Here is a 14,627-nt window from a genome sequence, read left to right as displayed (position 1 = left end):
ACATTACACAAAACTTTAGGGCTTTAAGAAGAACATTCATCTTATTTCATCATTATCATAGTCACATGCACATAGGAGCACAGTACTAACAGATTTGGTGAAAACAAAGTATATGAGGGAGATTTACATGGAATAAGAGTTGGCTGAACTACGTACGTATTTCCTGTAAAGTTCTTGTGTGTGTGTCCATTTTATTCACGGAGTCAGAATTTTCGGATCATCAATTGTCTATCAGATACTATGTTTGGTGCTGGGGAATAAGTAAACAAATGGAAAAAATATATAAGTATAAAAATATACACTTTGGAGGGCCTAGGTGGGAGGATTGCTTGAAGCCAGGAATTCGAGACCAGCCTGGGCAGCAAAGTGAGACCCTGTCTCTACAAAAAATAAAAAAAACTTAGCCGGGTATGGTGGCATGCACCTGTGGTGCAGGGACTTGGAAGGCTGAGGTGGGAGGATAGCTTGAGCCCAGCAATTGGAGGCTGCAGTGAGCTATGATTGCAATACTGCACTCCACTCTGGGTGACAGAGATACCTTGTCTCATAAATAAATAAATAAATAAATAAAGTGAGTCAATGCTATAGCACATGTGAAAGTAAAAGCTACTTGCTCTCAAAGAGAGCTTCCCATTTGAGAAACAAAAACACAGTTTCATGACCCTACTGGTTGAGCACCGGCACTAATTAGGATTATTTAGTAGCAGGTTGCATAAATCAGTTTGAGCAATCGTAAGTCAAAGGGTTTTTCTAAGAGCAGGAATGCAGCTGGGTCTCAGAAAGGGATGGAACTGGAAACCAGAAAACCTTCATCACCACCCCTGCCACTGCCCATAGTGTTTTCTTCCTGCCTCTTGGTTCTGTACCTCTCTTCCTGCTGCTGCTCTTTCTCTACAGGCTTCTGCTAATTTATCCACAATAAAGAGTATGGTCTCTCAGTTTATATGTCCAGCCACAGAGACAATCTATTTTCTTTCTTTCCTCTCTCCCAGCATCTTCAATTTTAAATTCCTTCTATAACCAAAAGCAAATTAAGTGACATTCTTTCCACTGAAACTAACAGAAAGCCCAGGAAAGAGTGGCTTTAGTCTTTGCTACTCCAAGTCTGTGGACCAGCATCATCAGCATCATCCATGGGCTTGCAAGAAAAGCAGAATCTGAGGCACTATTCCAGACCTACGAAATCAGGCTCTCTGCTTTCACAGGACCTCCAAGGGATTTGAATGAACATTAAAGTTTAAGAGCTGGGTTAATCAATTTAAAATATTTATTATCTCATTTAACAGGAAGGCCCAAGAATGGTGGTTCCAGGCTGGTTGATTCAGAGGCTCAACTGTGTCATCAGGACCAGTGATGACCAACAGCATCCTTCCACTCTGTTGTTTTCCTCTCAGTTCTTAAGAAGGTTGCAGCCTTTCCAAGCTTCCATCCATGCATAACAACGTCCAATAGCTGGAGGAAAAGGTATTTATTCTTTGGATTCCTTTTTAAGTGTGAGAAAAATCTTCCCAGTGTCCCCTCAGCCGACTTCCTATCACATATCACTGACCATATTGTGTCACACACCTGTTCCTAATGTAGCCACTAGTAAAGGAATGGAATTCTCATGATTGACAGACTAATCAAGATTCACACCCTGGATCTGGGGAGGGTCTTAAGTTCCCTAGAAGCACCTGGCCTCCTATTCTCTTAACAGAACTGGGATCTATAAGCAAGGAATGAGGGGAGAATGGGAGTTGGGTAGGCACCCAACAGTGTCTGCCACACCACTCCAGCAATAAGCACCCATGTGTGAAGCATAGCGTAGGAGGTATGAAGCAGAAAGTGCCTACGTGTGAAGCATTAGTAGCAGAAGAGTTGCTCTATCAAATGGAGACCGCACAGAAGGGTTCTTTGATCATTTCACACAAATTCCTCAGCAACCCCCATGTTCATATACTTGCCCAGCAGCCTTTGCTTCCTCATTTGAAAGCAATTTCTTCAAAGACAACCAGATTGAAAGCTCATTGCAACTATACTTTGGAGAGCTGGGAGAGGAATGAGTGAAACTGACATGGATATTTTCTGACATGTAAGTTCCCACAATGGGAGGTGGAATGTTTTAGTTACTCCATAACATCTTAATAAGCTGAACATTGGACTGATATATAAAATAATGGAAATTAAAATTTATTTAACATTCATTAGGCACTTGGCAGTATTCTAAACACTATACATAAATTAGGTAATTTAATCCTCCTAACAACCCTATAAAGTATATACTATTATTATCTCCAATTTATAGAGGAAATGCTGAGGCGGAGAAAAAAATAACTTGCCCAGTTACATACTGTGTAAGACACAGAGGCAGGATATTGGAAAAATGAGAAGCTATAGGCAGGCTAACTGGAAGTGGGGCATCCTATGTCATTGCTTAGGGGTGTGTATTTGGATTTCTCTGGCTGGTCCTAATTAGGGAAGCTGTCAACTATTAAGTACTGGTCATTTTGCAGGGGTTGCAGGAGTTATTGTTTGGCTTCCTGGACTGTTTCTTAGAGATGATAGTCTGGATTTAAACCCAGAAGGTCTAATGCCAGGGCTTGTGCTCACAATCTTTGCAGCAAACGAGCATTCAGTGGTTTTTATGCACATCTCCTTCTGAAACTGGAAAAGTCACTAGCTAAAAAGATCTCAGGTACCGTTACAAGAATCTGGGATTAACAGCCGAGGAAGATGTCTTTCTCTTAAGCCAATATTAAACCACACAAAAATTCATTGCAAAGTTATGAGCTTTAAGGAGCTTGCTGCCAATTTTATTTTACTTCATCCACCTAACTAGTGGTGTTATAGTTGATTTGTTCAATCAACTCAAGGGAAAGAAATGTGCTTGTTATCTAATAATGCTACCTACCAATTTGAACACTTGATAGCCTCTAAAAGCCTACATTTATATATCCCAATTACTGGATAATAATGTGGGGGAAAATGTATTAGAGCTAAAACAGCCAAGGGTTAGTATCCCCAGTTTTTTTCTCTCTTGGCTGCTGGTTTTTAGTAGCTACATTTGGAGGTGATTTAATAAAATTTGAAGCTAATTTAATCTGTACTGTATATGATAACTATAATTTCATTATTCTTAGGTTGTTTTTGTAAGAAAAAATTTAATAACCTTGTTGTTTTTCAATAAGAATGAAAAACCTTGCTATCTTGACTCAATAAACTCATTAGTTTTTTTTTGTTTGTTTCATTTTGTTTTTTCCTTATAGTACTTAGAGTTACCTAAAGTAATAATATATAATTCTTGGATCTTAGTTAGAAATTTTATTCTGTTAATCACATCCCTTGTCTCTGTGGTGAATTCCAATGGGCAAATATAAATTGAGTTATAAAATTTATGAGTTTGAAAAAATACTAGAGGATCTATTGGTTCACACATAGGAAATTGTTAAGGTATTGGCTAATCACTTATTCATAGAACTAATGAGGAGAAAATTTTATTGACCTCAAATTAAAAGGAAAAAGAAGAAAGAGAAGGAAAAATGTGGAATATTTTATACTTAAGTTATTTATTAAGTAATGATCTACCTAAGAAAGAATATTTGGTAGAATTGCATATGTAAATGATCTCATTTAAGTTATAATAACTAAATTTTTATTTGAGTACAGGTTTTTTTTTGCCTTTAGAGCATCTCTAACATCAATTAATTTAGCAAGGTAAAAACTAACCAAATAGTTTCTAATCACTTAGAGGTTCATTCAACTTGCCAAAGACTCCTGGTTTTATCTTCCCTATCATTATCTGGTTCACTAAGCACTCAAAGGAACTTTCTTTTGCAGAAACTGGAAATTTGATACAATATAAGGAAAGGTCAGATGTGGGCAAGTGTTCATAATCTAAGAGATAAACTGAAAAAAACACATATTAAAATTAGCTTATGAATATAAAAGCAGGGTTCCTTTCCTAAGTACATTGTTTTGTTTTATTTATTTATTTTTAGAAATCAGCCTAGGATGGTCTTGAACTCCTGGCCTCAAGTGATCTCCCTGCTTCAGCCTGCGGAATAGCCAGGATTACACGTGAGAGCCACCGAGAGCCACCGCACCTGGCCACACTTACTTTATTTAATTCAATCTTAATGGATTGATCAAATGGAATATAGCATATTAATTTTTTAATGGAACCTGAAAGCTTAATGTGAGACATTGTTGACAGTGAAACATCTTTACATGCTGGTTGGCCCCCCTGCGATGAGGTTGATATTATCATCTCGTATTATCAAACACTTTATTTTCAACCTCTTTTCCATCACTCAGTTTACTCAATGCATTTGCTTTACTCCTTGCAGAGTTTAGACTCAAACGGTAGCCTTTGAGGTTCACAGATAGTATGCCTGTGGCTCCTATGTCGTCACCCTTTCCCTTTTCCCAGACACTGGCAACCCTGCAGACGTAGCCTAAGAATTCTCCAAGTGTGCTCTGGGTCACCATGACCAACCTGTCAGGGTTAAAATGAAACTTGGCACTGGTTGCCCTTACTGCCCTAGAGCCTATCACAAGTTTCTCTTTCTGCTGAGCATGGTCTCAGCTAAGAATCTTCAATCTTGTCCACTTTTTCTTTCTCATTCTGGGTGACAGAATAACCCAGAAAAAAAATCAACTAACTACCAATGCACCCAAGCCTCTGCTTGGAAATTCTCTCATTGGTTTCTGGTTTATTTTATAGCATTTCCTTTTTTCTTTTCTTTATTTTCCATCACAACATCCACGATTCCTCTCTGTTGCTTTTTTTTTTTTTGAGACGGAGTTTCACTCTTGTTGCCCAGGCTGGAGTGTAATGGCTTGGTCTTGGCTCACTGCAACCTCTGCCTCCTGGGTTCAAGTGATTCTTTTGCCTCAGCCTCCTGAGTAGCTGGGATTACAGGCATGCGCTACCACGCCTGGCTAATTTTGTATTTTTAGTAGAGAAAAGGTTTCTCCATGTTGGCCAAGCTGGTATCGAACTCCTGACCTCATGTGATCCTCCAGCCTTGGCCTCCCAAAGTGCTGGGATTGAAGGTGTGAGCCACTGTGCCCAGCTTTCTCCATTGCATTTTTAACTGTTTCTCCTACATGTATCATATTTTGTTCTATGTTAACTTTTTGGTCTACCTATCTCTTCTCAATGGTAAAGACTTTGAAGAAATGTAATTGGTCACATCCTCATTGTTTGTTTCACAGCCCCTAGCATAGGCAGTGTTCAGTAAATATTTGACAACTATATTGTTGAATGTGAGGGCAGGACCAATTTGGGAATATCAGAGTTTGGGGTTCCGTGCAGCATGCCTGCATTCATTCACTCATTCATTTATTCATTTAATAATCATGCCCCAGGTGCTGCAGTGTGTGATGGCTCTTATGGAGTTTCATGATTTAGAGAAGTTCCACAAATGGGAAGATGGAAGACTCTTAGAAACAAACTGTTCCCACCATAGAACTTTGTCCAGACATTGTTGAGTGTGGAAGGACTGATGGAAACTGAGTAGGCTCACAGATTTAATTGCAAGTGTCTTGTGGCATTAGAAAGTTTAACATATTCTTCACAGTGTGATGAAGGGTTGTAAAATCTCGTTTCTAACGATTTCATGAAATCGTTATAGCATGTAAGAAAAATTTTTTTGCACCTACTGTCTAGATATACGGTTTCACAAGATTTTTTGGTTGGTTTAGTATCTGCTCTTCAATGCTGTGTTGAAAATACTCTTAAAAGAACCCCATTTTAACCTTGCAGAATGAGTTGCAGGTGTTTTTCATTTCTTTGCCCAAATATCAAGTTAAGAGAATCTCAGCCTTGTAATTATATACTAATACTACATGAGCTGCTGATTATCTGCATGCGATTCACTAATTATATTGTCTTTCCTCTTCCCTTATCTAAAGGTTACATTTACATAAAGGATATTCAAAGATAACACTTTATCATCAAAGTGGCTTCTGCCCTTAATATTTAAATTACAAAGTGTAATGAGAAGGACTAATCTGAGAGACATCTCAGTGATCCTGGATACAGGCTTTTTGACACTGTCATGAAATTATCTTCACTGAATAGCTATAAAATCCTAACGTCTCAATTACAAGCCTCCCTTCCCACACCTTCTGTCTTTCTACTCTGTCTTTTGTAATCCTCCACTCAATTAAGATCACAAAAGTGGAAGAATTACAGCAAACTTTTGTGCAGTTCCCAAAGTGAGCTGTGCATCAGAATCACCTGAGGGATTTACAGACACACACACACACACACACACACACACACACACACACACACAGAGAGAGAGAGAGAGAGAAAGAGAATATTTTGTAAATCTAAGTTGCGGCCCAGGAATTGTATTTTAGAAAGCTTTTCAGGTGCTTTTGAGGCAAGCAAGGATTGTAAAATAATGGCTTACTTAACAATGAAGCAAGTTACGTACAAGCTGCAAAAAAGCAGGGGTTTAATGGTGATACACAAATAATATCCCAGAATCCAAGGACTTCTAAAAAAATAAGGTGGCCTTTTTTTTTTTTTTTTTTCCAGTTGGGCTCATGCTATAAGCAAACGATTTCTCTCTAAGTCTTTTGGGGTATAAGTATCTCTCTACATCTTCCCTGCCCCTAACTACTACTGACTATAGCACCAGAGAATAATAGACGCAGCTGTACACAATATAAAAGACATCATTCCCTTAGTAAAAGAGGCAACCTCCATTTCAGAAAGATTCTGTGTTTGATTTTACATTTTTCTTAGCTCAGTTTCCCTCAGACCTCAAGACAAGGACTTAGATGCAAGAGAGAGAGTAGGGAAAGTGAGACAGGGAAGGGAGAAAAGCCAATAAAAGGTGCATCATTGAGCAGGCTGCTTCTGTAGATAACTGGGGCTCAGTCACCCTGGCTGGGGGATCTTCAGGGAACACTGTTGCCGCACCCCAAGAGTTCTCCATCAGAAACTGAGAAAGCTAGAGTATTTATCCAACAGTAGCAGTCTCAGGCTAATTGATGGTTGCCCCTGGGGGCATTAAATCCCAGTCCCCTATTCTTGGGGGATGCCCTGTCATGAACTAGGCATGCACCTAGAGTGCCCAAAGAAGCCTGGAGCAGAGAAGCAGAGGTGTGGGTCCTTGAGTGCGGAAATTGTCCATGTGCATAAACTGTCCACCACTGCTGCAGGTGACTTCAAAGTGGGCTGAGGGAATATGGGGCAAGGTGTCTAACATCTGTGACAACATCTAAAGCCTTCATTTCGAGACATTTCCAACTGGATATGTTGTATGGTGTTTAATATCAAAGGCCCAGGTGTACAGAAGTGATTCTGCCAGTACAGACTGATTTGGGACATGGTCAGCAGGAAAGAGAAAACAGGGGAGCACCAAGATAGAGACAGTTCCCTTCACTACAGCCATAGAAAGTGTCACTTAGTCCTAGGTAGGAGATAATGGATGGTGTTCTATTATTGGACTGTCTGCTCTCAGATCCTGTCTTTCCTATGTGCTGTATGTCAAGGAATACATTTTCCAGGCACATTTGCTTTCTGGCTTTCTAGATAGGTTTGGTGTTGCCAAAGACTGAAGGGCAGGAGGAAGGGAATGTCAGAGCATTTTTTTTTCCCATTTTTCCCTTCTTTGAGGGCTGTCTCCAGCAGTTCCTCTATTTTCTCTGTGATTCCTGCTCCCACAGGATAGCCCCACTCTCCTGGTCTCAGCTCCCGCCAGGCAGCCCTGGCCAGATATCTAGCTCCTGTTGGAAAGCCCCACACTCTGGGCTCTGGAACCCCATTCTCTACCTTACTTTATAGTTCTGGAGATCAGAATGCCGAAGTGATTCTCACTGGGCTGAAATTGAGAGGTTGGTAGAGCTGCATTTCTTTCTGGAAGATCTAGGAGAGAATGTGTTTTCTTGCCTTTTCTAGCCTCTAAAGGCTGTCCTCATTGCCCCTTACATTTTCAAAGCCAGCAATGGCTGGTTGAGTCTTCGTTACACGACACCTTTATGATCTATTTTTCTGCTTCCCTCTTCCACATTTAAAGACCCTTTGATTTCTTTGGTCCCACCAAGATAGTCCAGAATTATCTCCATATTTTAAGGTCAGCTGATTAGCAACCTTAATTCCATTTACTACCTTAATTCCCCTTTGCCATATAATGTAACATAGTCATAGTTTCTAGGAATTTAGACGTGAACATCTTTGGGAAGACGTTATTTGGCCTGCCATACCACATTTCTCATATATCAGCATCTCTGTTTCTTCTAAAAAACAATGCCTTCATGTCCTGGAAGTGTGCATAGTTATATCCCAGGAAAAAGAAGAGGCAGCTATGAGGAGCACAATGCAATAGTATTAAGAAGTGGGGAATTTAGGGGGTGATTAGGTTATCAGGGCATAACCCTTGTGAATGGGATTAGTGTCCTTGTAAAAGGGGCTCAAGGGAGATTATTCTCGCCTTCCACCATTAAGGACACAGCAAGAAGTCACTGTCTTTGAAGCAGAAAACCCTTGTCAGACACTACATTTGCTGGTGGCTTAATCTTTGACTTTCCAGCTTCCAGAACTGTGAGAAATAAATTTCTGTTATTTATAGATTACCAGTCTCAGGTATTTTGTTTGTAGCAGCACAAATGGACTAACACAACTAGTGATTCATGTATTTTCTTTTAGCTTAAAAGGAAGATGAATTCTCATTATATGTTTGTCAAATATTTAGTTCACATGAACATGATGTTTTGTATAAAACATCTTCCCAGTGTAACATGGAGTATATGAAGTTGGATCTGAAATGCTTTTACACTCAAGAAAACTTTAAATCTACCATAGACTTAAACATGTACACAATATAGAAAACCAAATGGAGGGAATGAGAAGAGATGAGTGAAATTCTGTGTGTTATCACAGAATTGCTAAATCAGTCTCAAACTTCTAAATTCAAACCCCGGTGATTTGTCGATAACCTTAGAAATGTCTTTTAAATATCATCCTGGGGAGTGGGTAAGGGAAACAAAAGCTCCTGGGAGGTTTGGTTACAGGAGGTGAAATATATTACTCTATTTGAATTTCAAATTAAATGTGGGTTTTATTTTCTAATCATTTGGAGTAAATAGGATGCTCCCTTTTTCTATCTCTTTTTACTCCTTATGAATTCATCTAACAAATAGTTATTATCATGTGCCAGCCATATGGATTTCTCTGTATCGTTTTTTCCTACTCTTTCAGGTTAGTCTCCTGCTTCTCAGTAACTTGCCTTTTACTATTCCCTGCTTTAAATCCTATTAGCTACCCCTCCTTTTGCCCTTTTCGATAGCTATCTGTCCTTCATTTCTGAATAAAGTATTCCACTTTTGAGAAAGAAAAGAAACTTGCTATCTGAAGAATGAAATCCCCCTTTAATGATTAGGCCCAAAGAGGCATTGAAATGCAATAGCAGGCATCTCACTTCTCCCCTTGAGCTAAATAACAGGTCATTGTTATGTGTGCTCTAGATTAACTGACACCAAGTACTCATAAAATGCCATATGCTGGACGCCATAACTCATATCTTATAGTTCAGCAATGCACAACTAATCACTAACTGTATTAGTCCATTCTCACACTGCTATAAAAATACTACCTGAGACTGGGCAATTCAGGAAGAAAGGAGTTTTAATTGACTCACAGTTCTGCATGGCTGGGGAGGCCTCAGGAAACTCACAATCACAGCGGAAGGTGAAGGGAAACTCAGGTACATCTTACATGGTGGCAGGAGGGGTGGGGAGGACACTGCCAAACACTTTTTTTTTTTTTTTTTTTTGAGATGGAGTCTTACTCTGTCACCCAGGCTGGAGTGCAGTGACACAATCTCGGCTTACTGCAACCTCCACCTCCTGGGTTCAAGCAATTCTTCTGCCTCAGCTTCCCAAGTAACTGGGATTACAGGTGCCACCATGCCCAGGTAATTTTTTGTATTTTTAGTAGAGACACAATTTCACCATGTTGGCCAGGCTGGTCTGGAACTCCTGACCTCAAGTGATCCACCCGCCTCAGCCTCCCAAAGTACTGAGATTACAGGTGTCAGCCACCGTGCCTGGCTGCCAAACACTTTTAAACCATCAGATCTCATGAGAACTCACTCACTGTCATGAGAACAGCATGGGGGAAACCACCCCCATGATCTGATCACTTCCCACTGGGTCCCTCCCTCCACGCATGGGGATTACAATTTGAGATGAGATTTGAATGGGGACACAGGGCCAAACCATATCATTCTGCCCCAACCCCTGCCAAATCTCATGTCCTTTCCACATTTCAAAACCAATCATGCCTTTTCAACAGTCTCCCAAAGTCTTAACTCATTCTGGCATTAACTAAAAAGTCCAAGTCCAAAGTTTTATCTGAGAAAAGGCAAGTCCCTTCTGCCTATAGCTTGTAAAATCAAAAGCAAGTTAGTTACTTCCAACATACAATGGGGTTACAGGCATTGGGTAAATGATTCCATTCCAAATGGGAGACAGTGGTTAAAACAAAGGGACCACAGACCCCATGCAAGTCTGAAATCCAGACAGGCAGTCATTAAATCTTAAAGCTTCGAAATTATTTCCTTTGACTCCATGTCTTACATCCAGGGCACGCTGATGCAACAGGAAGGCTCCCAAGCCCTTGGGAAGCTCTGCCCTTGCAGTAATGCAGGGTATAGCCCCTTTGGCTGGTTTCACAGGCTGGTGTTGAGTGCCTATGGCTTTTCTAGGCTCATGGTGCAAGCTGTTTTTGGATCTACCATTTGGGGGTTTGGAGGATGGTGGCCCTCTTCTCACAGCTCCACTAGGCAGTGCCCCAGTGGGGACTCTGTGTGGGGGGTTGCAAACCCACATTTCCCTTCTCCACTGCCCTAGCAGAGGTTCTCTATGATGGCTCCACCCCTGCAGCAGACTTTTGCCTGCACATCCCGGCATTTTCATACATCCTCTGAAATTCAGGCAGAGGTTCCCAAAGCTCAACTATTGTCTTTTGCTCATTTGCAAACCCAACACCATGTGGAGGCCACCAAGGTATGGGCTTGCACCCTCTGAAGCAATGGCCTGAGCTGTACATTGGCCCCTTTTAGCCACAGCTAGAGCTGAGCAGCCAGGATGCAGGACACCATGTCCCAAGGATGCAAGGAGCAGTGGAGGCCTAGGGCCCAGCCCATGAAATAATTTTTCCCTCCTAGCCCTCCAGGCTGTGATGGAAGGGGCTGTTGCCAAGATCTCTGACATGCCCTGGAGTCATTTTCCCTGTTGTCCTGGTGATTAACATTCGGCTCCTTGTTACTTATGCAAATTTCTACAGCCAGCTTTAATTCCTCCTCAGAAAATGGGTTTTTCTTTTCTACCACATGGTCAGGCTGCAAATTTTCCAAACCTTTATGCTCTGCTCCCATTGTAATCATAAGTTCTAATTTCAAATCATCTCTCTCAAGTTCAAAGTTCCATAAGTCTTTAGGGCAAGGGTAAAATGCCACCAGTCTCTTTGCTAAAGTGTAGCAAGAGTGACCTTTGCTCCAGTTCCCAATAAGTTCCTAATCTCCATCTGAGACCACCTCAGCCTGGACTTCATGGTCCATATCACTATCAGCATTTTGTTCGAAACTATTCAACAAGTCTTTAGGAAGTCCCAAACTTTCCAATATCTTCCTGTCTTCAGAGCCTTCCAAACTGTTCCAACTTCTGCCTGTTATTCAGTTCTAAAGTTGTTTCAACATTTTCAGGTTATCTTTATAGCAATACCCCACTCCCGGTACCAATTTTTTGTATTAGTCCATTCCCATGCTGCTATAAAGATACAACCTGAGACTGGGTAATTTATAAAGAAAGGGGGTTTAATTGACTCACAATTCTGTGTGGCTGGGGAGGTCTTAGGAAACTTACAATCATGGCAGAAGGTGAAGGGGAAGTCAGGCATGTCTTACATGGCAGCAGGAGGGCACGGGGGACACTGCCAAACACTTTTAAGCCATCAGATCTCATGAGAATTCACTCACTATCATGAGAACAGCATGGGGAAACCACCCCCATGATCCAATCACTTCCCACCAGGTCTCTCCCTTCACATGTGGGGATTACAATTCGAGATGAGATTTGGGTGGGGACACAGAGCCAAATCATATCACTAACCAATGTCATTTCTATAAATCAGTGAGGATTCCTGTCAAACAACTTTGTACAAGCCCATTCCTTGTCCCCTTTGCCTTTAAAGTCCTGTTTGTTGTATCAAAGGCCAAAGGGAAAACTCACTCCCTAAGGCAATTTGGAAGTGTATCCCAGTCTTCAATCTTGGCTTACATAAACTGTCTATATTAATTTTGCCTCAGTTTCTTTCTTTCGGTTGACACATCTGTTGTAAGTCAGCAGGATTCAGTGATCCTTCCACTCATGACCACTCAGCATTTCCTCTTGGACTTGGTGCTTGGCACCAGCATGAACCCATTGAGCTCCTCTAATTCCAGAGTTTCATTGGGTGGAAAGGGCGAGACCTCCTGAATCTGGAACCTCTCTTTCTTTTCAGGTGAGTTCTAGATTTTATTTGGGCTGATCTTTCCAATCCTCCCTTTCTAGAATGAAGGTTCCGTCTTTGTCTTGTGGATAAAAGATTAGGATTTCAGGGAAAACAAAAAGGAAAACTGCCTTTTCCACCTCTGCCTTAGGGCCTGAAGGTCTGGATGAAGGTACTAGAAGTTTTGCATAGATTTTTTTTCCTTTACATGGCACACTTTTAAAATTGAAGATGTTTCCTGTTCTTTAAAATATAGACTTGGATATTCATTTATGACCAATTCCTTAGTTTTAAACTGAAAGGTGAATAAAGATGAGTTCTTTTGCCCTGATGTTAAGGAATTTGAAAAAAATTGTTTTAGAGAGCTCTCCTTTAACTCCCCAGAAAAACTCTTTAAATTCCCAACCTGCCTGCAGGCTTTTCTTAGTCTGTTGGAGATGTAAATCTTGCCATGTCATTGAAACATTAACATCCAGAGAATAAGCTAAGCAATGTTCCAGCTGAGATCAGATTTGAAACAGAGTTAAAGTTCTTAAAATCCATCAGGAAATTCCTTTTCCTAAAGGATATCTTTAGTTCAGGAGAGAAACATATAAAAATTAATTTGTTTTAATTTACTTGTATGAATCTTGACTTTTCAAGGCATATGTTTGTAATCCTTTCCACTGAAGGAAACTAAAATATTTCTTTCTAAAATACTGAGGATTGTTGGGCTGAAAAAAGTTAAAATGCTGGGAGAAACATTATTTCTTACTCTGTTTGTCTGATGGCAGGATAGCAATTTACAAAGAGAAAGGGTTTCCTGCCTGCTTATTCCCACATAAAGATAGACCCATTTACAATGCTTGCTCATTAGCTAGGAGACAGCAATGCCAGGGAATTTAGGAGCAGACTTAAGTCTTCCCACAAATGTACCATCCTATATTTCCCTGCCTTTTGGCACTACCTCACGGGCACCATTTCCCCCCTACTTTACCAACTCTCTCTGTAAATATTCCAACTGGACTTTGTGTGTAGATGGTCACCTGAGAAGCTGAGACCCCAAAGAGTATAGTCAGGCAGATGTGGGTTGTACCTCACTTGCAACTAGTGAAACTTTCTTTTCTTTGAGCTGTCTTTGGGGTGGTTCTGGATCTTTTGAGGATTGCATTGCACATCTTTGGAGATGCCTGGTAAGTCCTTAATTAAGTCATAACCTCAGTTAAGGCGTATTGGTCTGGATGACTCATTTGAAAAGGTATCTTTGGTTTAAAAAGGAAAAAAAAGAAGTAGGAATAAGGCTGTTTGTTCTGGCTGAAATCTGATAAGAGTTTTGAAAAATTTTTTAAAGAGCTCTATAGCCAAAAGATGATTTAGGCTGGGTGCAGTGGCTCATGCCTATAATCCCAGCACTTTGGGAAGCTGAGGTGAGGATCACTTGAGGCCAGAAGTTTGAGATCAGCCTGGGCAACATAGTGAGACACCATCTCTAAAAAAAAATTTTTTTAATTAGGTGGTTGTGGTGGTGCATGCCTGTAGTCCCAGCTGCTTGGGAGGCTGAGGTAAGAGGATTGCTTGAGCCTGGGAAGTTGGGGCTGAGCCATGACCACACCACTGCACTCCAGCCTGGGTGATAGAATAAGACCCTGACTCAAAAAAAAAGTTGACTTAATTAAAAGCTGGCATTTAGTAGATGTGTGTGTGTGTGTGTGTGTGTGTGTCTGTGTGTGTGTGTGTGTGTGTAGACCTCTGTTGTCTCTATAGAAGCTTATCAGTAACTGAATTCATTTCTTCTTAAGCCTTTAATTATAGGCACTCCTTTGTTCTGCTTCTCTTTTGATGACATAATTTTTGCCAACGATAATGTAAAACTTCCTTGACCTTTTGGAAAGCTTAAATTCTCCCTCTATGAAATGTAAATTTGCTATCCTGTTTTCTCTAAAATTCAGTAAGAGCTTTGGACATAACTTGTTCCATTTACAGAGGTACAATTTAATCCAAGTGTTCTTTTAAATGAGTGAGTTTTACTTGTCTCATGGCAGAAATTATAAAATCTATACTATAAAATATTTATTTTATATTTTTACTATACATATATGCATGTCTGTGTTTGTATATTGCCTACCTGGTACCAAATTGACTTGTAAATAAATGAGTACTC

The 14,627-nt window shown here is 40.4% G+C and overlaps 1 long non-coding RNA gene across 1 annotated transcript in view; it reads right to left on the bottom strand.

Annotated features, from left to right (window-relative positions):
• Nucleotides 1-1,249: 1,249 nt before the first annotated feature.
• The window catches only part of LOC129047774 (uncharacterized), a 30,363-nt gene continuing 16,985 nt past the window's right edge, over nt 1,250-14,627 (bottom strand). Inside the window, exon 2 of the long non-coding RNA XR_008509523.2 lies at nt 1,250-1,452. This is a non-coding gene — a long non-coding RNA (uncharacterized LOC129047774). The remainder of the gene's footprint in view (nt 1,453-14,627) is intronic.

This window comes from Pongo abelii, chromosome 1, assembly GCF_028885655.2.
Source record: "Pongo abelii isolate AG06213 chromosome 1, NHGRI_mPonAbe1-v2.0_pri, whole genome shotgun sequence".
Taxonomy (NCBI): Eukaryota; Metazoa; Chordata; class Mammalia; order Primates; family Hominidae; genus Pongo; species Pongo abelii.
This window is presented reverse-complemented; position numbering and strand designations above follow the sequence as displayed.